Source organism: Triticum dicoccoides, chromosome 7B (genome assembly GCF_002162155.2).
Source record: "Triticum dicoccoides isolate Atlit2015 ecotype Zavitan chromosome 7B, WEW_v2.0, whole genome shotgun sequence".
In the NCBI taxonomy this organism is placed as follows: Eukaryota; Viridiplantae; Streptophyta; class Magnoliopsida; order Poales; family Poaceae; genus Triticum; species Triticum dicoccoides.
This window is the reverse complement of record NC_041393.1, coordinates 608849743-608873054: the sequence shown is the minus strand read 5'-3', so window position 1 is coordinate 608873054 and position 23312 is coordinate 608849743. Positions and strand designations below refer to the sequence as shown.

The window sequence follows — 23312 nt, the reverse complement described above, 5'->3', positions numbered from 1 at the left end:
AAATGTTACCAAGGGTAAACCTGACATGCATGAAGCAATTGATGTGAGCTCACCTGTCCCTGAATTTCTTGTCATGCTTGTTTAAACTGTTCTGTTTCTTTAGCTAAACCGTAAACAAAAATTGCAGTGCTCCACGCCTCTTGAACCAGGCAGATATGGAGATATTGGTATATCTTGGAGACATCTAGTTGACTGATATGGAGATATTGGTATACGCACCAGTGCTGCACGCCTCTCGAACCAATGCTGCACATTTCTCCAGGAATGCAAGTAAATTAAGTCATTGTGCTTCGGTTAATGCATCTTCCTGGACTGACATCCATCTTCGTCAGTGGGGTGTGTATGTGCTCTCTAAATCTAACAGCAGCAGAAGAAGAAACACATAGTGTTGTTCCTGACCTACAAACAGCTTTGGTAGGAACAAATTGACAACTTCTTGGCAACCGAACGCTTCACCTGAAACACTGATATAACTACAAGGCATCTCATCTCGACAAATGAAAATTTAAACTTGAAACACTGATATAACTACCAGGCATCTCATCTCAAGAAATGAAAAATTTAAACTTGATTTGGTTGGGGTGCACCTGCCCAGGCAGCAGTGCAACACACTGGGCGACACCTGAGGGACCCAATGGCAAGCCATTATGGTGGTCCCTCCCCCATGAAAAATAAATTTAATATCGTTGTGAGCACATGGCCCACATATCAGATATTAAACTGATAAGAACAGATACTACACTTGATCTTAGCCAAAAGGCCGAGAAAGGTATGAGTTGAACCGCTGCCCTGCCCGCCTATTTGTATCCTCCTCGCCCTCCCGTCCTCTCCTCGCTACGCGAGGTGGTACTAAACTAACGACCTGTGGTGCGGAGCGCGGACGGTGCAATGCCACCCAGCCAGCCTCTTGCGTGGGCCTCAAACAAGGAAGGCCTGATTCGCGCTTGGCTAAAACGAGTTGCTCGCCTCTTGCTGTTTGCCGAGTCGCTGGACGGTGCGCCGGGACGCCGCCACGATCGATCGCCAAACTCCCAGCCTTGCAGAGGTAAGCAGCCTCTGTATAACTAATTCTACTACTGCCCGTTGGCTTGCAGGATGTATGTAGCTCCACTCCGAACAACTTAGACGTTTCAATCTTATGCATGATGTCTATCAGCGTAGCCACGTAGTAGATGTGAAGACGGCATCAAGGAATGAATATGGTAGCTAGTGCTAGCGTATATATAAGCGAGATCAAGCACTGGTGCGTATTGACGTATGGTTTTATTTTTTTTAGCATGCGTATTGACGTATGGTTGATGGTGCATTGGGAGGTGAAAACCATGTTTCTGTTTCAGGCATGTGACCAGCGATGCGGTGACTGTGGAGACCATGTTTCATCCGAAAATTCTATGTTGTGCGGCCAAGTTCCACTATGAATGATTATTTTGGTAAGTCTGAACTTATCATAAATCATATGAGCTCATATTCAGAAACAATTCATCCATACTACTTTCTTACTCGTTTTGTGGAAGGATTGCAGGCAGACATAAGGGCGCGCGTACTCGTTCAACGTCCTCCTAATCTGGACACGACATGCGCACTGGCATTGCTTCTGAAGAAGGTGGACGATGGCGCCTACGGCGAGCTTTCCCGACAACACTTACCGCGTCCGCTTGACTCCCCAGCCAAGGCAGGCGCATCTCTACCATTGCCTCCACCGCCGACATGCCTCGCCGCACCATCAGTTACGGCGGATTGGCGCGGCACCGAGGGCACGCGAGGCGAATCAACCAAACTCAAGATGTTGCGTCACTATCGGTGCGCCCGTGGCTATGCTTCAAGTATGGCGAATGATGGGGGGCACGACCATGTTTACCCTAAGTCAGTTGAGGTGCACGTCATGGAGGAGATCTTGGAGTTGTTCGCCACGACATGGTCTTCGACACGCCGGCGACACCAGGCAACGATACGGTTGACGCAGTCGTGACGATATCTTGCTCGGCTGTGTCTGAGGGAGTCTCGTCCAAGGATTTCCAGCTGCGTGTGTGGATTCAAGCCCCAGAGGTATTGATGCTGGTTGATTCCGGCAGCTCTAACTTCCTCCATCAACCAGCAATTGGCCAAATTCATCAACGACATCCAACCTCTCCAGAGGGCATACATGGTGCGTTCTGGCTGACGGAGGCGAACTCATTTGCTCATCTGTCGTCCTGCGATGCATTTGATGCTCACAAGGACACGAATGCGCAACCGACATGAAAGTGCTCTCACTTTGACACCTATGATGCAACATAGGTACGGGTTCTTGAAGATACTTATTTTGGGATTTTTTGGCAATGCCATGGAGCCATAGAGGTACGCGTAACCCATGAGTTTATGTGTCATGTTACTTTTGTTAGTTTGATTATTTGTGGAGTTGGAATTTTTTTCTATGTTGTGGTGAAGATTTTATTGTTCGAACGATCTGCTCTTCTAGGGGTTCGTCCTCGACCCAAGTACATTCATCGCTGACGGCCATTTTGGATGGACGGCTCAAGGGGCTTTCAAAAACCTTTATCGATAATCAAGTTTGTGCAAATGAATGAATGACAATATCCGTGCTCGAGCCCAACTGTAGTCTGAAGTCTTGTCAAATTTTCGTCTTACAAAGATTAATGCTACGAAGAAGATATGTCTAAGATTTTTTTTTTGTAATTCTTAGTTGTGGGAGTTAGTAATTTTTTGTGATCATGGATCCAAAGTAATATACCTATAATGATTGTGAGCATTAATACATGTTTCTATAAGAAACATGTCAACTCATATTTGGCAAAAAAAATTCTTTGTTTGTTTTTCTTTCTTTCTTTTTTTCACTTTTCCATTTTCTTTTATCTTTTTTCCTTTCCCCTTTTCTTTTTTTCATTGAATATTTGCTGAATTTACAGCCATTATTTAGAAATCATGAATATTTTAAAATATATGAACATTTTCATAATTTTGCAAACATTATTATTTTGAAATTATGAAAATTTCTTAATTTTGCAAACATTCTTTTCCAGATTCTTTAAAAAAATAAAAATTGTGAACATTTTTTAATCGGCAATTTTTCAAAAAATCTACGAATATTTTTCTAAAATTTGGGATTTTCCGAAAATTCTGAAAGATTTTTTTCAAATGCGTGAACAATTTTAAATCAGAATTTTTTTTAATCGATGAACTTTTTGAAATTCGCAATCATATTATGAATTTTGTGATTTTTTAAAACCAATGGATATTTTTGAATTAAGGAATATTTTTTCAAGTTCATGAACATGTTAAATATTTTTTTCGAAATCTAGAGAATGTTTTGATTTCCCAAACATTTTTAAAGAAATCTTGAACAATTTTTTTACCCATGAGCATTTTATTTTTTTTGAACATTTTTCAAAATCATAAACATTTTTTGAATACATGAACATTTCATGATTTCGCGAACAATTTTTTCGAAAAGCATGACAAGGGGTCGCTTACCGAAAAGGTTAGGGTAAACTGTCCCAAACCCAAGGTAGTAAAGATCCGAACAAGAAGGGAACGTCAGGACGAGATAGGCACCTATGTCTTGCTGCTCCTGCTATGGTATACCTTGTCAACTAGATGGACATAAATTCCTAACTATTGCAATTTGACATGTACCCCGCATGGAAGGAATCATACGTACGGAGGGAAGAACGTTAAGCTAATCAAAAGTTGCCCAATCACACATAACATAGCATGTACCGCGAGGCACTTTAAGAAGGCAAGAAACCCACTATACATTGCAGCAGAGGTAGTGGATCACATGGGGGTGTTAGCTAAGCTAATGGTGTGGGCAGCACATAGATTAGTAGATAGACAAATAAATCCAGACCCGATCGAGCCAAAAAGACTTAGTAGCAAAGGACAGGAGGCGATTGCTTGTGTTGCTCTGCTTCCTCTGCCTCGTCATGTTGTTCCGTTGCGCAGTGTTGGTGTCGCCGGTGACGGGGAAGAAGCAATGGTAGGCCGGGTCGACCACTACGTGCTAGCGCTGCAATGGCCGGGCACCATCTGCCGCCAGACCAATCACTGATGATGGTCGGTGCCCACTTGCTTCCCTTCCTCCCTTACTCACGCATTGTCCCCTCCCAGAGTATTTCCTCTCTTCCGGCTTTCTCCCTTTGCGTGAGTTCTGCAGATTGAACCCTCTCAACTGGTTCACAACCGGTAAGCACACCATCCTTCGTGTATTTTGTGATGATAATGAAATCGCAGCCACGAATATGTCATGCCATTACTCCACTCTGCTTGTCCTGAAACGCTTTCAATCTCTTGAGTTATGTTTCAAGTTCGGAACCAAAGTTCACAACCAAATCACATGGAGATACGCACAAGATAAAAAGGTTGCATGTTTGATACGGGGAATTTAGATAACATGCAATTCCTTTTCTGTTATTGGCATCCGATAGATGGGCTTTTTCCGCAGCAGCTACGGCCTACGGTGGATGGTGACCATCATGCTGCAGACCTAAGGTACATGTCTCAGAAAAATGCGGACCAAAGGTATAGTAGCAGCAGAAGAAATGCACACAGTTGTGTTGTTCCTGATGCGTGTCAGGCAGTCGAATAGCTCACCAGTGCTCAGGCGTGTTGCAACCATACATGGAACGTGTGGCTACCACGAAGTTAGTAGTAGTGCAGACCATTGCTGGTTTGCCATGCCACTGAAGCGTATTCCCTCCGTAACGCTCTTATATTTCTTTGTTAGAGGGAGTATTTGGTAGGGGAACAAATTAACACATCTTCTTTGCGAACCCAATCCCATTGCGGCACCTCAAACACAGATTGAGTTTCAAAGCATCCGAATCTGAGTATGAAGATAATAAAATTTTACGAAAAGACTAACGCCCACACGTGTGGGCTTCTGGCAACTCGCCCACACGCATGGATTCTCGTTCAACCAATTCTGCACGAATCTTGACGCGTTCTAGCAGTTTTTGTGTGCCACGTAGGACTGGGCTGGTGTGTGGGCATTCATTCGGTCACCCACACGTCCTTTTTCACCACACGGGGGGCTGATGTGTGGGCGTTTAGCAATTCGCCCACACACCAGTTTTCACGCATGCAGAGGTGCTGGTGTGTGGGCATTTATCACTTCGCCCACACGCCCGTCTCCTCGCCCACACCCAAAGCTGTCAGTTGCCATGTGTTTCTGCAGGGTACATGGCAACTGCCCTAACTTTGCTTGTAACAGATGGCAACTCTTTTTTATCCGAGTTGCCATGTGTTTTTGCAAGGTACATGACAACTGCCCTAGCGTGCACGTAAGCAGATGACAATTCTTTCTTTTTACATGGCAACTGCCCTAGCGTGCTTGTGAGCACATGGCAACTCTCTCTTTTACCCGAACGTGTTTTTTTGCCATGCATTTCTTGTAGTGCTACATGGCAACTGCCTAGTGTTAGTAGGTGACAACTCCTAAAGTTTTGCAATCATGGCAACTGCAGTAGACCAGACCATACATGGCAATTGCAGTTGAGCAACCATGGCAACTGTAGTTGTCCGACATGGCAACTGTAGTTAAATGAACATGGAAGAGGGTCCAGACCATAGCAACTGTGGGGACGCGTGATGACTGTCACGCGGGCGTGTGGGCGTTATCTATTTTGCCCACACGTAGGCATGTGAGAGGGACCATGAGGAAAAAAAGAGACATGTGGGCATTACTTGTTTTGCCTACACGTAGGCGTGTGGGCTGATCCTCTTAAACACCACATAAAATATATGGGCAGACCCCTTAACGCCCACACGTGTGGGCGTTATCGGCGACCAAATTTTAACTTGATTGGGGGGCGCGCCAGGACAGGGCAACACCTCAAATTTCAAAGCATCTGAATCTCAAGTTAATAAAATTTTAACTTGATTTGGTTGGGGTGTGCCAGCCTGGGCAGTAGTGCAACACACTGGGAAACACCTAAGGGACCCAATGGCAAGCCATCAACATCTAAGAGACCCAATGGCAAGCCATTGTGATGGTATCTCCTCCATAAAAAATAAATTTAATATCGTTGTGGGCACATGGCCCACATATCAGATATTAAACTGATAAGAAGAGATACTACACTTGATCTTAGCCAAAAGGCCGAGAAAGGTATAAGTTGAAATGCTGCCCTGCTCCTCTATTTGTAACCTCCTTGCCCTTCCGTCCCCTCTTCGTCGAGCGAGGTATTAAACTGATAAGAACAGATACTACACTTGATCTTAGCCAAAAGACCGAGAAAGGTATAAGTTAAAATGATGCCCTGCTCCTCTATTTGTAACCTCCTCGCCCTCCCGTCCCCTCTTCGCCGAGCGAGGTGGGACTAAACGAGCTGCTCGTCCCTCGCGGCTGTGGTGCCGAGTGCGGAAGGTGCAGTGCCACCGAGCCAGCCTCCTGCGTGGGCTTAAACAAAAAAGGGCAGTGATAGGCGCCGGCGCACCGGCCAAACTTTCGGCCGGTTGCCTGGTGGCCATCCGATCTGGCGGCTCCAACAAACCAGATCCGTCCCCGTGTCCAGCCAAAAAACAAAAGAACACCACTGGTTTGAAGACCGTCAAATCCACCAGTGTCCAGATTTGAAGCACCACCGCTCGCCATCGCCAGACCCGAAGCACCTCTCCGCGCGTCTCCCATGTCGCTGTCCTCGATGCCGGTCGCCACGTAGTCGCCCGTCGCCACCGTCGCCTGCTGCATTTCTTGCCAGCAACATGTGCCCGCTATAGCAGCTCCCCGTGGCAACGATTGCAGTACTGTGGCCGTCGCGCGCCGGCTCGCCTGGGCCGCTCACCGGCTGGCCGTTGCCGTTCGCCGTGCTAGCTCGCCGATTCGATCATTGCAGCAAAAAAAGTTGCTAGAAAATCCGGTCCTAACTCCGCTTCAGGCGGTTCCAACAAAATCACTCATTGTAGCAAAATCAACTGGTGGTTTTCAGCAAAAAAGCACGACCGCAGCAAAAAAAATCAAAAACATGCCTCGCCGCCACACCTCATGAAAGAAATTTGGTTCCAGCAAAAAACTCTTCTGCTTGTAATAAATTGTTGAGCAGCCTCAGCTCAACCCTGTATAATATTTAGTACTACTGGATTTCTGTATCAAGGATTTGTCTACTAGTAAGGAAGATTTTCCTATACTGGTCTGATAAAATGGTCGATTTTTCAATAAATATTTTATTGGAAAACCGGTCCTGACAACGACGCTGGCAGCAAAAGGAAGGGTTCTCAAGGTTGCTCCTTCTCCACCGGTAGAGAGAAGCCTGCTTCTTGTGGTCCGCGTGTCTGCCCCAGCCCTACCAGCGCTGACACCATGGAAGGTCCCTTCCCCCTCTCCTCTCTCTTGTTGGTTCCTTCTTTGTTCTAGGCCCAGTCAGTTCTTTTTGTTCTTTCTCTCTTTCCGATTTAAACATGAGCATAGGCAGATACTGTACATATGTGGCTCACTAGTTGGAGATTTTTCTGGCTGTGATTAGGGAGGATTATTGCACAATTACCCAAGCCAGTGCCTTGTATTTAGGTGTATCCTTCCTCTGTTAATCAAATTAGGTGCCTACAAGTCTGGTGCCATGTGTCAAATCCTCCCTCCAAATTGGATGGCAACTCTTTCTGCTACACATAGATATGGTTTTTTAAACAGTTCTGCACTATGTACATATGTGTTGTCCTGTTTAGGTTTGAGATGGGGGATGTTCGTCAGTTTTCGTTTGTATGTGCTGCTCATCTTTGTGACACTGTAGGTTCTTTCTTATCTTGAAAGACTAGGCAGTTTTTTTCTTTGCGCCAATGAAAATAAGTATGAGCTGCCCTCTCTACCCCCCAAATCTACATGTACATCCACTGATTGACTAAAACTTCTTTGGATGTTCAGTTTCCTCTGTATGATTCATTAAATCACTTTTTGATTCAAGCAAACTCAAGTTATTACTTTCTAAAACCGAAGCAAAGAGTCCAACTTGAAGCAGCGAGTGATAAATTTCCAACACAAAATACTACTTATATACTACTCCCTCCCTCCCATAATATAAGAAGTAGTGAGTAGTTGAAGAGACCACATTATACGTTACTGGTGATGTCAAGTTAATTTGTTTTGAAGAGACCATCAGGAAAAGAATCTCTTGCAAGTGTTTGTGGATCCATGATTCATGGGCTTTCCAACTACTCAGTAGCTTGATTCCTCGAGCTACAGGTTTTTTTGTTAGTATAAACTAGCTAGCTGTTGGGCTTCCTTGGCATGCATCTCGTGTTTTACATGAATGAAGAAAACGGAAATGTAAGACTTGTTGCTTTTTCTTAGTATATATATGTCGTTCAAAGGATTTCCCACAAATTTGACCAAGTTGATGATCCGTTTCATTCTAATTCATACTCTGTCGCATGGTACATGTGGTAGTCGTCCTAGATGCATGCCATATCTAGCTTCAACTAACTGAAAACATCCCTATTTCACAGATTTTGCAAGTATATGTGATAAAGATTCATGATTTGGCTGCTCACATGCTTGCTGGCTAGAAGCTACTTGAAGTGATAAAGAATCATGATTTGGCACTTACTAAATTCTTGGGTTTAAACATTTTTTATGATCAACTCTGCTCTATAACTGTAGGACTTTGATTCATTTCTTGATGGTCTAAAAATGGATACATGACCCATTGGAATCAAGAAGGCGCTAAGGTGGCTCACTTGATCTACTTTCTCTCCATGCTATATTAATGACCACTTTACTCTGATATATAACCCTTATGTGGATTAACATCAATTCCATGACTCACCTAGCATAATGATGTTATATATTCATGTAAGGTGTCAAAATTATACAAAAAAGTATCAAATTAATGGGCATGTGTCAAAACTTTGTAGCACTGCTACTTTGTTAAGTCAAACGTTAATGTTGACGCACATGGACTGCCCATTGAAATGCACTTCCATAGCCGCAGCGTTGCTATTCCCAAGATGTAATTCAAATGGTTCTTCGATTCCATTCACATGATTGTTTGATTCCATAGTTGCAGGACTGCTATGGTTTTTTCACGTGCCCAACTTTAAACTTAATTCTTGGAATTGCGATGCCATCTTCCAACTTTATTTTATTTTATTTTTCTTCCTAAGATCATGCTAGCTTTGCCCTATCCTGGGCTCCTGGCATATATTAGTACCTCCGTTTGTAAATACCAGACTATGATTTAGTACAAAGTTGTACTAAATCAACATCAAGTATTTCCGAACAGAGGGAGTATTAGCATAGGTCCTAAATGCATCTCCTTGCCTATCTGTTAAATTAATTTCAGGCCTTACTAGTATTGTTTATTGATATATTGCTAGTGTTTTTTGAAGTTACTTATGAGAATGGGTGCACACTTTACATTTGTCTTTTGCGTATGGGTCGTGGCTTCACAGTTACCCCACCGACTGGGGACTTCCTCTGACTTTTTTAGTAGTTGAATGCCAATGTAGTTACTTAGATCTATCTTCCTTTGCGACAATTGTCAGTTTGTATGTGTATCATTTTCACTGATAGGAGGCCACTGACTTGAGTATTCAATTGGTCGTCCAGGTCATGGATGTTGTAGTACTCATTTGTATATGATATGATCAGTTATCTGGCACTCAAAATCAGAATGATACATATTTAGGAAACATGGAGATCGTGTATTCTCCTGGAGTTTAGGGGCAGTTGGCAACACAAGGCCTCTTGAGATGGCAAAGTTGACTTGTATTGTCGACAATTTGTGTGACTACTTAGGCGTCAGTTTTGATGTGAAAAGAGCTAATGCTCTTTGTGCCCACGATGATCGATGCACAAATTAGTTGAATATATCAATTTGTTTGTCCGTGTGTTACCTAGGTGATGTTCTGTTTCTGTCTTTAGGAGTGCAAGTCCTTTCTTGAGATGCTTTCACTTCAACCTCTTTCCTTTAAGGCATCATATCAACTTGAAAAGTTTGTAATATTTTTTTGTGCATTCCTCAATCTTTTACTGTAATATTTGAAGTCTAAAGTTAATTCTGTATAGTGATTGTCTTTACATTTGCAGTTTAATTCTCATGATTCCTCTATCTCTTCTCAAGGGGAGCCTTTGGCTAGGAGTTCAGGGACCAGGTACCCCTTCTGCCTTCTCATCTCAGCTACAGCCTCATGAATCCCAAATTCTCGAGCATTGTAATGGCATGCATTTATTTTTATTACATAGAAAGTTGGAGGCTCATAGTGTTTGACCACTAGTGTGTCATGTGTATTAAAAATTTATCATTATGTGCAGACGATGGGTACACAAAAAATGATGAGCAACAAGGCTTGGATGAGGATGCTAGTGTGGAGTGTGCTGCAAAAACTAGACCGAATAAGCACACCAATGAAGATGACAAGAAAGTATTATCAACTTCATATTTTGAATTGGTAGGCTGATTGAACACTATTGTTAGATGTTGTATCATTCTCAAGTACACAAACCTAAATCCTAGGAGAACTATACAGGCTCATTGAGAAAACGTATAATGTTTCTTTCAATTTCTAATATTTTGGCATATGTCATTATGTAATTTGGGCCATTGTCAAAACTGAGCTCCGTTTTTTCCAGTTTCACTTTTTTAGAACGGTCCAAACTGATGATCATTTTTTAACTGCATGACTGATCTTGACATAGCTTATAGGTTCTTTCCACTACTGTTAGTACCATCCAATAAAGTACGTTCTTATCTAACCCTATCAACTAGAATGAGAGTATGGAAGAGAAGTTTTCACAACGATCGTATTAATTTCTCAACAATTTTGTTGCCCTCTTTCTTCAGTTGGAAACTTTCAACTGGTGTAATGTTGCTTGCTTTAAATCTTGTAAATACATGAAAGGAGGTTATTATTAGGATAGGACCATGTTTGCCTATTGGCTTGCTTTAAGTTACTTGTCGTGTTTCTGTGGCAAATGTTGTTAGTCTCCGCCCACCTGGGCGAGGACACCTCCTTGTTGTGCTCCTATATATACTCATCCAACCACTTAACACTATTGTGTTCTACTGCACAGATAAGCAACTTGATGAAGCAGCAGGTCAGTCCCAGGGTGGGGTGGGCACATGATAGCGAATATGATGATGAAGGTGAATGGGTCTTGGTAAACATCCCATGATCGATGCTGCTTCTGGGACTGCGGTGCTGTCTGGCACAAGTTTGGCAGCAAAGCAACTCTACCTGCTCTGGCATGGCGCGCACTCTGATGTCTCCCGTCCTGCCTCCCCGGTGGTCGTTTCCTCTTCAATTCTAGCATAGGTAAGCCACCGGTTCCTCTCCTTTGCTCTCCTCATGCTCTTTGTACCTACAACCATCAAGTCGTGGTTAATGAAATGAATAAAGGTCATATACCATTTTTTATAGTACGGAAAGCATTGCTTTTTTAACGAATAAGTATTGAAACAATAAAAGTTATCAACTTTTGTTTTTATATGCCCTCAACGAGCCGTGGGCTGACGTCTGTCTGTGATGCTGGCCATTGAGCCAATGATTTAGTGTCCATATCATTGGTGGTGGTTTTCGGCCACCACAATCAACTGATTATTACGATCTTGCTTGTGACGGCAGTATGCTTTTCACTTTGAAACACGCTATCCTTCCATTGAAATATCATATATTTGGGATTTTTATCCCTATGTTATTGCATGTCATGCGATTCCTCAAAACCATTCTTAGGATTAGGATTCAGGTGGTACTTGGTAACATTAATCCAATCAAATATCAACTAGAATGAGAGTATGGAAGAGAAGGTTTCACAATGATTGTACTAATTCCTTAACAATTTCATTACCATCTTTCTTAAGTTGGAAACTTTCAACTGGTCTAGTGTTGCTTACTTTAAATTTTGTAAATATAGGAAGGAGGTTATTATTAGGACATGACCATGTTGGCCTATTTGTTGTTTGCTTTTAAGTTGTGTGCAATGTTGATGTAGAAAACATTGTTGTTGTGCTCCTTTATATAGCCACTTTGACCCTATTGTGTTTTGCTACAGATGAGCAACTTGGCCAAGAACCAAGCCAACCCCAAGGTGTGGTGGGCCCCATTATAGTGAAGATGATGGCTTAGGTGAATGGGTCTCGGTGAACATCACATGATCGATGTTGCTTCTAGGACCATGGCTGCATCTGGCACAAGTTTGGCCGGCAAAGTAGCTCTGCCTCCTTTGGCGCACACACTGACGCCTCTCGGCCTACCCCTCTGGTGGCTGCTTCCTCTTTGGTTCCGGATAGGTAAGTCTTTTCTAGATTAAAACCTTTCTGATGGGCTGAGTTTCCTGTCATATGCTATGCATCTTCCGGATGGATCCTGTAAATTCTGGGAGATCATGCTGCCTACCTACCATAAATGCCACTACTTTGTACCCTTCTTTGGTCTCCATGTCCTATGGTTGGCATGTTTTTGGTGCCACAAGGTCGGTTGAGCATATGTGCAAACTTGTAATGTCCTGGAGCTTTTCTTAGTGCTTGCTTCAGGTTTGGATTTTGGTACAGTGGTAGTTCTGAATTGGCCATCTATCACCATGCAAATCTAGCTAGGCATGCACACTATGGTTTCTGCAACCTAAGTTGATCTTTTTCTGGTTCATTTGACATGGTTGCAGCAAGACTAGCTGATGTCTGCTAGAACTACGTCGATATTTCCCCAAAGAGGAAGGGATGATGCAGTATAGCGACGGTAGGTATTTCCCTCAGTGATGAGACCAAGGTTATCGAACCAGTAGGGGAACCTCCTAACACCACGTAAACAACACCTACACACAAATAACAAAAACTCGCAACCCGACGTGTTAAAGGGGTTGTCAATCCCTTTCGAGTACGGCGCCTCAAGATAGGCAAATAACACGAGGTAAAAGTGGTAGATAGGATAAATAGATTGCAGAACAAATAAATTGCAGCAAGGTGTTTTTGTATTTTTGGTTTAATAGATCTGAAAATAAATGCAAAGGAACATAGATCGCAAAGGCAAATGTGATGAGAAGAGACCCAGGGGTCGTAGGTTTCAGTAGTGGCTTCTCTCGTGAAAAATAGCAAACAGTGGGAAAATAATTACTGTTGGGCAATTGATAGAACTTCAAATAATCATGACGATATCCAGGCAATGATCATTATATAGGCATCATGTCCAAGAGTAGTAGACCGACTCCTACCTGCCTCTATTACTATTACTCCACACATCGACCGCTATCGAGCATGCATCTAGTGTATTAAGTTCATGGAGAAACGAGTAATGCAATAAGAATGATGACATGATGTAGATCTACTTATGTAGAAATAGACCCCATCTTGTTATCCTTAATAGCAATGATACATACGTGTCGTTTCCCTTTCTGTCACTGGGATCAAACACCGTAAGATCAAACCCATCACAAAGCACCTCTTCCCATTGCAAGATAAATAGATCAAGTTGGCCAAACAAAACCCAAATATCAGAGAAGAAATACGAGGCTATAAGCAATCATGCATATAGGAGATCAAAGAAGACTCAAATAACTTCATGGATAAAAACATAGATCTGATCATAAACTGAAAGTTCACCGGATCCCAACAAACACACCGCAAAAAGACTTACATAATATGGATCTCCAAGAGACCATTGTATTGATAATCAAGAGAGAGAGAGAGGAAGCCATCTAGCTACTAACTACGAACTTGTAGGTCTACAAAGAACTACTCACACATCATCGGAGAGGCACCAATGGAAGTGGTGAACCCCTCCGTGATGGTGTCTAGATTGGATCTGGTGGTTCTAGACTCTGCGGTGGCTGGAATTGATTTTAGTCGACTCCCCTAGGGTTTCTAGAATATTGGGGTATTTATAGAGCAAAGAGGCGGTTCAGGGGGCACCCGAGGTGGGCACAACCCACCTAGGCGCTCCTTGGGCACCAGGCACGCCCTGGTGGGTTGTGCTCCCTTCGGAGCACCCCCAGGTGCTTTCCTGGCCCACTAGATGTCTTCTGGCCCAAAAAAATCCTCAAGGAGTTTCGCTGCGTTTGGACTCCATTTGGTATTGATTTCCTGCGATGTAAAAAACATGCAGAAAACAGCAACTGGCACTGGGCGCTATGTCAATAGGTTAGTACCAAAAAGTGATATAGAATGATTGTAAAACATCCAAGAATGATAATATAACAACATAGAACAATCAAAAATTATAGATACGTTGGAGACGTATCACCAGCAGATGTTCTACCTGATAAAATGTAGTTACTCCATTCTAGATCTCAGGTCTTTCGATTCGTAGAATTTTGTTTTCTAGTGACCCATTTACACGCGTACATGTGCACTGTCGTTTCAATTGAACCTTCGAAGATTTATTTCTATTGTCCCTTGATGCTTGCAAGTGAGATTTGTGTTGGGTAAGTTTGTCATTTTTCTAGTGGGAAACGAATTAACTAGTGTGTGTCTTGCATTGCATCTAGGGGTGAAAAGGTATAGGAAGTTTCCATCCGGTCTTGAATGGTATGTCCGTTGGAAATATGCCCTAGAGGCAATAATAAAATGGTTATTATTATATTTCCTTGTTCATGATAATTGTCTATTGTTCATGCTATAATTGTATTAACTGGAAACCGTAATACATGTGTGAATACATAGACCACAACATGTCCCTAGTGAGTCTCTAGTTGACTAGCTCGTTGATCAATAGATGGTTATGGTTTCCTGACCATGGACATTGGATGTCATTGATAACGGGGTCACATCATTAGGAGAATGATGTGATGGACAAGACCCAATCCTAAGCATAGCACAAGATCGTGTAGTTCGTTTGCTAAAAGCTTTTCTAATGTCAAGTATCATTTCCTTAGACCATGAGATTGTGCAACTCCCGGATACCATAGGAATGCTTTGGGTGTGCCAAACGTCAGAACATAACTAGGTGGCTATAAAGGTGCACTACGGGTATCTCCGAAAGTGTCTATTGGGTTGGCACGAATCGAGACTGCGATTTGTCACTCCGTGTGACGGAGAGGTATCTCTGGGCCCACTCGGTAATGTATCATCATAATGGGCTCAATGTGACTAAGTAGTTAGTCACATGATCATGCATTACGGAACAAGTAAAGTGACTTGCCGGTAACGAGATTGAACGAGGTATTGGGATACTGACGATCGAATCTCGGGCAAGTAACGTACCGATTGACAAAGGGAATTGCATATGGGATTGATTGAATCCCCGACATACTGGTTCATCCGTTGAGATCATCGTTGAACATGTGGGATCCAACATGGGTATCCAGATCCGTTGTTGGTTATTGGCCAAAGAGCTGTCTCGGTCATGTTTGCATGATTCCCGAACCTGTAGGGTCTACACACTTAAGGTTCGGTGACACTAGAGTTGTTATGGGAATTAGTGTGCAGTTACCGAATGTTGTTCGGAGCCCCGGATGAGATCCCGGATGTAACGAGGAGTTCCGGAATGGTCCAGAGGTAAAGATTTATATACGAGAAGTCCTATTTTGGCCACCGGAAAATGTTCGGGATTTTTCGGTATTGTACCAGGAAGGTTCTAGAAGGTTCCGGAGTGGGGCCCACCTGCATGGGGGGACCCACATGAACGTGGGTAGTGGGGGCAAGGCCCCACACCCCTGGTCAAGTCGCACCAAGATCCCCCCTTAGAAGGAATAATATCATATCATGAAGGGATAAGATCAAGATCCCTAAAAAGGGGGGATAACAATCGGTGGGGAAGGGAAATGATGGGATTTCTTTCCTCCCACCTTTGCCAACGCCCCAATGGACTTGGAGTGCAAGAAACCATCCCCCTCCACCCCTATATATAGTGGGGAGGCGCATGGGAGCTGCACCCCTTGCCCCTGGCGCATCCCTCCCCCTCTCCAACACCACCTCCTCCTCCGTAGTGCTTGACGAAGCCCTGCCGGAGAACTGCAAGCTCCACCACCACGTCGTTGTGCTGCCGGAGCTCTCCCTCAACTTCTCCTCTCTCCTTGCTGGATCAAGAAGGATGAGACGCCCCCGGGCTGTACGTGTGTTGAACGCGGAAGCGCCGTCTGATGAAGCCATGTACCTAGGGTAGGGTCATGGACCTGTCCAAAATACCCTACCCAAGGACACCTCTAGAAGAAACCACCTGTCAATCGACTCAGAAGTGTTCCACTCGACGGACTCGAGGACACTCGACCATGAAGTCAAACACTCGACCATGAAGCGAACCACTCGACGGCTAGGAAATCTAAAGTCACTCTACACGCCAACGGTCGGTCATTAAGTAGCTTTTATGGTCATCATAACACTTTATGTATAGCGTTATCAGTAACGCCCAACCTTCATGTATCTTAAACCCTGCATAACTGAGGGCCAGAGGGGTCTGGCAGACTCTATATAAGCCACCCCCTCCTCAGTGTAAAGGGTTCGCACCCCTGTAACTCATACGCATATAATCCAGTCGACCGCCTCCGGGCTCCGAGACATAGGGCTATTACTTCCTCCGAGAAGGGCTTGAACTCGTAAACCTCTTGCGTATACAACTACTCCATAGTTAGGATCTTGCCTCTCCATTAGTACCCCCCTACATTACTGTCAGACTTAGAACCACGACAGTTGGCGCCCACCGTGGGGCAGGTGTCTTAGCGACTTATTGGAGAAGTTGAAATTTTTTCCGATCTCCTTCATCATGGTTTCAGGCGGAGTTTTGGTTGAGGGCCACGAGATCCATCTCGGCGCACTCACGTTCGTCGCCGACGACTCTGCTTGGCTTCAAGAGGCTCCCCTCGACATCGACGCGCTCCGAGTCCACGGAGCGACACACTTTCGCGCGTGCATCCGCGGCGTCCTCCTGCGGCAACCGTCGACCCAGTATCGGTCGGCCGTTGTGTCATCCTCCCTCCCTGCTTCCTGCCGGCGCAAGCGCTCGGGTCGGTCGAGGCTTCAGCGGTGGGTGAGGCACGCGGTGGCCCTCCAGTCGGCCACCCCCCGAGTCGCGGCAATCGAGCCCGACGAATCTCTCTACAGCCTGTTCGACTGGCTTCGCAGAGACTGCATCCGAGTGCGACAGCAGTGATCCAGCGGTGGAGGTTCTGATGGTCGATGGACCACGCGGTCCTCCCGGTTTTCCCGGTGCCGAAGAAGGCGACGGCGGAGGCGATCTGTCGCATGCCCATGAAGAGTATCGCCCCGAGCCACTCACTTCGCTGTAGAGGGAAGATCTTCGCCGCCGGAACATGGATGCGCTACACACTCCTATTGTTGGAGAAACCCCTGAGGCTCGTGCCTTAGAGGACGTGCGCTTGGTCAACTTGGCTGAGCACACTCGATTGGAGAACCTTCAGCGAGCACTCGACGAGCGTGCACGACAACGGGTTCCGGACTCTAGTCGACGTCAGCTATTTCCACCTCCGACTCAGGTATACCGAACTCCGATTCAGAATTTAGCAGCTGCGACCCGTATCGCAGAGTTGATTCAGCCTTCCCAGTCAGAGGCTGGCAGAGGCTTAATGCAGATTAGAGATTTACTCCGGGTAGCAGGAGATCAAAATTCAGCTGTATCGCAGTCGCGGAATAGGATTCACAGCAGATCCGTAGCTGCAAATATAGTCCAGTCGGCTCACAGCCCCAGATCGCCCTCGAGGCGCAAAGGGCGTGGAGCCCGGCATGATCAGTACAAGAACCGTGAGCAGTACGATCACCGAATCGATCGCGATGATCGACGTCGAGTGCCCACCCCTCCCCCAAGGGGCGGATTGTACGTGCCTCGACAATAGGATGATAGACGCCAGCACAGTGTTGGGCGAAGGATTCCAGTCGACCCCAGGGAACCAGGCGTTGATGCGAGATCCATCATCGCTCAAGGTCTGGTTGACAGGAACAGAGCTCACCGAGAGGGTCACGACAGAGATGTGCCCACCAGCAGCAGAGTGCATGTCTCAGGACTAGAGTGTTTTAGCAGAGCCATCAGGGCCGCGGTGATTCCTCCCAACTTCAGGTTGGCGACTGGAGTCAGTAAGTTCACTGGTGAGTCCAAGACTGATACTTGGCTTGAGGACTACCGAGTGGCTGTTCAGATCGGCGGCGGCAATGATGAGGTGGCCATGAAGCATCTGCCCCTTATGTTGGAGGGCTCAGCTAGAGCATGGCTGAATCAGTTGGCACCCAACAGCATTTACACGGGAAGATCTTTCTCGAGTGTTTGTCAGAATGTTTGAAGGAACTTCCAAGTGACCAGCAGGATTGACAGAGCTGCAAACTTGTGTGCAGAAGTCGAATGAGACTCTGAGAGATTACATCCAGAGATGGATCACATTGCATCACACGGTAGAAAATGTATCTGATCACCAGGCAGTCTGTGCCTTCAAGGAAGGCGTTAAGTATAGAGAGCTGAACCTGAAATTCGGTCGAACCGGAGACATGTCTCTGAGTCGAATGATGGATATAGCCACCAAGTATGCCAATGGTGAAGAAGAGGATCGGCTCCGGAGTGGCAAGCACAAGTCAGCCGCCCACGAAACCGGAGGAGGGAACTCCAGTCGGAAGCAGAAACGGAAAGCCGAGCCAGCTGCTCCTGGAGAAACCTTAGCCGTGACTCAAGGAAAGTTTAAAGGGAAGCCCAAAGGGCCTTGGAACCATAAGAAGGTGAAAGACAAGGAGGGAAATGACGTGATGTATTTTCCATGCCACATCCACACGAAGAAAGATGAAGAGGGTAACTTCATTTACCCGAAACATACCACTCGACAGTGTCGGCTCTTGATGCAGCAATTCCAGGGGAAACAACCCAAGGATAAGGAAAAGGAGTCGGACAAAGTTGATGACAAAGAGGATAGTGATGATGGGTATCCCCAGGTCAATTCCACCCTGATGATTTTTGCTGACATTGAAAGTAAAAGTCGACTGAAAGTTATAAACCGAGAGGTGAATCTGGTTGCTCCGGTGACACCCAATTATCTGAAGTGGTCTCAGACGGCCATCACGTTCGACCAGTCTGATCACCCGACACACATAGCCACCCCTAGGAGGCAAGCTCTGGTGGTCGACCCAGTTGTCGAAGGCACTCGACTGACTAAAGTGTTGATGGAAGGTGGCAGTAGTTTGAATATACTATATGCAGAGACACTGAAAGGGATGGGCATTCCGATGTCCAGACTCAGCACCAGCAACATGAGTTTCTATGGAGTCATTCCTGGCAAGAAGGTTGCGTCACTCGGATAGATTGCTCTTGATGTGGTTTTTAGTGATTCCAAAAATTTCCACAAAGAAAAGTTGACATTTGAAGTCGTGGATTTCGAGAGTGCCTATCATGCTATTTTGGGCAGGCCATCTTATGCACGTTTTATGGCTTGACCATGTTACGTGTACCTCAAATTAAAGATGCCTGGCCCCAAAAGTGTGAGCACCGTAACTGGCAATCGGAAGAAGGTGGAAGAGCGCTTTCAGAAAGGCTCAAAGATCGCCGATGCTCAGATGGTAGCGGAAGAATGGATAGAACACCAGAAAAATGCAGACCCGAGTGATTTGTTGCGAGCTAAGAAGCCTGCTACGGAATCAGCGTTTTAGTCGTCTGGTGAGACAAAACCGGTTCACATTCACCCGACTGACCCCAATGCTGCTCCGACTCATATCTCCACAATGCTCGACTCCAAATTGGAAGAAGCGCTCATCCAGTTCCTCCGTGAGAACTGGGACATCTTCGCATGGAAACCTTCTGACATGCCGGGTGTTCCCAGGGGGCTGGCTGAGCACCATCTACAAGTTGACTCAAAAGCGAAACCTGTCAAAGAACATCTACGACGGTCCGCCGTCCAGAAAAGGAAGGCCATTGGCGAGGAGGTGGCTCGGCTCTTAGCAGCAGAGTTTATCCGAGAAATTTACCACTCCGAGTGGCTCGCCAATGTTGTCATGGTCCCCAAGAAGGACAAGTCACTTCGCATGTGCATTGACTTTAAACATATCAACCGGGCCTACCCGAAAGATCATTTTCCTCTCCCCCACATCGACCAAATAGTGCACTCGACTGCGGGATGTGAGCGACTGTCTTTCTTAGACGCCTATTTCGGGTACCATCAGATCCGTCTGTATGGACCCGATGAGATCAAAAGAACTTTCATCACCCCATTCGGGTGCTTCTGTTATGTCACCATGCCATTCGGCCTCAAGAATGCCGGAGCCACGTTCATGAGGATGGTTCAGAAGTGTTTGCTCACTCAAATCAGTCGGAACGTGGAAGCGTACATGGATGATATTGTGGTCAAGTCACGAAAAGGTTCCGACCTGCTGACTGACCTTGCTGAAACATTTGCCAACCTCAGGAGGTATGATATCAAGCTTAATCCATCAAAGTGCACATTCGGAGTTCCTGCCAGAAAATTACTCGGTTTTCTCATTTCTGAACGAGGAATCGACGCAAATCCAGAAAAAGTGGGCACTATACTCCGAATGAAATGACCCGTGCGTGTGCACGATGTTCAGAAACTTACTGGTTGCTTGGCCGCTTTAAGTCGATTCATCTCTCTTCTCGGTGAAAAGGCATTGCCTCTTTACCGACTGATGAAGAAGTTAGACAAGTTCGAGTGGACTCCTGAAGCTGATGCAGCGCTTGCAGAGCTAAAAGCCTTGCTTTCCACCCAGCCGGTGCTTGCTGCCCCGATCAGCAAAGAGCCTTTGCTGCTTTACATTGCAGCCATAGGACAAGTCGTCAGTACAGTACTTACGGTCGAGCGGGAAGAAGAAGGAAAAGCCTTTAAAGTACAGCGCCCAGTATATTATATTTCTGAAGTTTTGACCCCATCAAAGCAAAGATACCCTCATTATCAGAAGCTTGTATATGGGATTTATATGACCACGAAGAAAGTTGCTGATTACTTCTCTGACCATATCATTACAGTCGTCAGCGACGCCCCATTGTCAGAGATCCTGCACAACAGAGATGCAACTGGTCGAGTGGCAAAATGGGCGATTGAACTCCTTCCCCTGGATATCAAATTTGAGGCAAAGAAAGCTATCAAGTCCCAAGCAATAGCAGACTTCATCGCCGAGTGGACTGAACAGCAACTGCCGACTCAAATTCACTCGGAGCACTGGACCATGTTCTTTGATGGCTCTAAGATGCTGGATGGTTCCGGTGCTGGGGTAGTGTTGGTTTCCCCCCGAGGAGATAAGCTCAGATATGTACTCCAGATTCACTTTGATTCCTCCAACAACGAAGCAGAATACGAAGCACTTTTGTATGGGTTGCGTATGGCCATTTCACTCGGCGTCCGTTGCCTCATGGTCTACGGCGACTCAGATTTGGTGGATAACCAAGTGATGAAGGAGTGGGACGTCAGAAGCCCAGCCATGACTGGTTACTGCAATGCAGTAAGAAAGATGGAGAAGAAATTCGAGGGGTTAGAGCTTCATCATATACCCCGACTGAAAAATCAAGCAGCTGATGATTTGGCAAAGATAGGTTCCAAGAGAGAAGCCATTCCCAGTGGTGTGTTTTTGGAACATATCCACGCACCGTCAGTTCAAGAGGATCCTTTCACCGAAGAAGCCCCGCAGCCAAAAAGTGCCACGGATCCGACTGAAGTCGAGGTCCCAGCCATGGTCGATTTGATCATGGAAGTTTTGGTTATCACTCCCGTCCGGACAGTGCCGTACATCGTGTATATCCTAAGGAAAGAGCTCCCAGAGAATGAATAAGAGGCTCGACAGATCGTCCGTCGGTCCAAGGCCTTTACTGTGATGAAGGGACAGTTGTACAGAGAAAGCGCGACTAGAGCTAGTCAGAAATGTATAGCGCCAGAAGAGGGTCGGATAATTCTTAATGACATCCACTTGGGAACCTGTGGCCATCATGCGTCCTCTCGGACTATTGTGGCTAAAGCATACCGAGCGGGTTTTTACTGGCCCAGAGCAAATGACATGGCGAAAGAGATAGTCGACAAGTGTGAAGGATGTCAGTTCTACTCCAATATGTCGCACAAGCCCGCCTCAGCCTTGAAGACCATTCCAATCGTCTGGCCCTTCGCTGTTTGGGGATTAGATATGGTTGGACCACTGAGAACTGACAGGAGCGGCTTCACCCATGTACTGGTGGCAGTCGACAAGTTCACCAAGTGGATCAAAGCCAAGCCTATCAAGAATCTTGATGCCGGCACTGCTATCGGCTTCATCAGAGAGTTGATATTCAGATATGGAGTTCCGCATAGCATCATCACTGATAATGGGTCAAACTTCAATTCCGACCAATTCAAAGCCTTTTGCGCTTCTCAAGGCACATGAGTCGACTACGCTTCCGTCGCTCACCCCCAGTCGAATGGACAAGCAGAAAGATCTAATGGCCTAATTCTCAAAGTACTGAAACCCCGTTTGATGCATGGTCTCAAACACGCAGCAGGCGCGTGGGTCGACGAACTTCCATCAGTTCTTTGGGGATTGAGGACTACTCCTAATCGGTCGACTGGGCGAACTCCGTTCTTTCTGGTCTATGGAGCCGAAGCAGTTCTGCCGAGTGACCTGCTCCACAATGCACCTCGAGTTGAACTCTACTCTGAAGTTGAAGCAGAACAAGCCCGGCAGGATGCGGTCGACCTTCTGGAAGAAGAAAGAGAGATGGCCATGATCCGATCGACCATCTATCAGCAAGACTTACGTCGATTCCATGCCGGAAACGTGAAGAGTCGAGCCTTCCAAGAAGGAGACTAGGTCCTTCGAGTGGACCAACAGAAGCCACACAAACTTGCCCCTACTTGGGAAGGCCCCTTCATCGTCACCAAAGTTCTCCACAATGGAGCATACCGTCTCTACAATGTTGGTCGCCAGATTGATGAGCCACGAGCTGGGAATCCGGATCTGCTCCACCCCTTTTACACTTAAGTACTCACTCAGATGAGATGTAATAAAAGTACTCCTGTAGTTTGTTTATCAAAGACAAAAGTGTTATAATTTTCCCATTGATTGTTGTTGCTTTTGTTTATATGAGAAATCCCCTAGTGGGTGGTTTAGCTGCAAATCCGTTTCGCCTAAGTTTGTAAAGATTTTTTCCTACCGAGTGACGAGCAAGTCTCTCACTCAGAGGCTTAGCTACGAACCCGTTTCGCCTAAGTGTTGAAAATCCTAACGAGTGGCGAGTCCGCCTCCCACTCGGGGGCTTAGCTGCAGTCCAGTACTCGCCTAAGTGTTTGAATTCCTACCGAGTGGAGAGCAATCCTCCCACTCAGGGGCTTAGCTACAGCCCAGTGCTCGCCTAAGTTTGAAAAATCCTACCGAATGGATGGCAAACCTCCCACTCGGGGGCTTAGCTGCAGTCCAGTACTCGCCTAAGTGTTTAAAATCCTACCGACTGGAGAGCAAACCTCCCACTCGGGGGCTTAGCTGTAGTCCAGTACT

At 45.7% G+C, this 23312-nt stretch overlaps 1 long non-coding RNA gene, 1 other non-coding gene and 2 pseudogenes across 4 annotated transcripts; 1 reads left to right on the top strand and 3 right to left on the bottom strand.

Moving 5' to 3' along the window:
* Positions 1-576: 576 nt before the first annotated feature.
* On the bottom strand, positions 577-773 carry LOC119342271. The gene has a single exon (XR_005165504.1). It is a non-coding gene; the product is annotated as a U2 spliceosomal RNA (small nuclear RNA).
* Positions 774-5883: 5110 nt separating this feature from the next.
* Positions 5884-6110, bottom strand: LOC119342278 (annotated as a pseudogene).
* Positions 6111-6116: 6 nt separating this feature from the next.
* On the bottom strand, positions 6117-6241 carry LOC119342292 (annotated as a pseudogene).
* Positions 6242-7212: 971 nt separating this feature from the next.
* Positions 7213-12503, top strand: LOC119335191. Of its 3 annotated transcripts, none has more exons than XR_005161717.1 (6): positions 7213-7304; positions 8437-8658; positions 10019-10083; positions 10244-10380; positions 11003-11244; positions 11981-12503. It is a non-coding gene; the product is annotated as an uncharacterized LOC119335191 (long non-coding RNA). The 3 variants fall into 3 exon arrangements; XR_005161718.1 differs by having other exon boundaries at positions 7235-7304; positions 8591-8658; XR_005161716.1 differs by lacking the exon at positions 7213-7304 and having other exon boundaries at positions 7317-8658.
* Positions 12504-23312: the final 10809 nt, after the last annotated feature.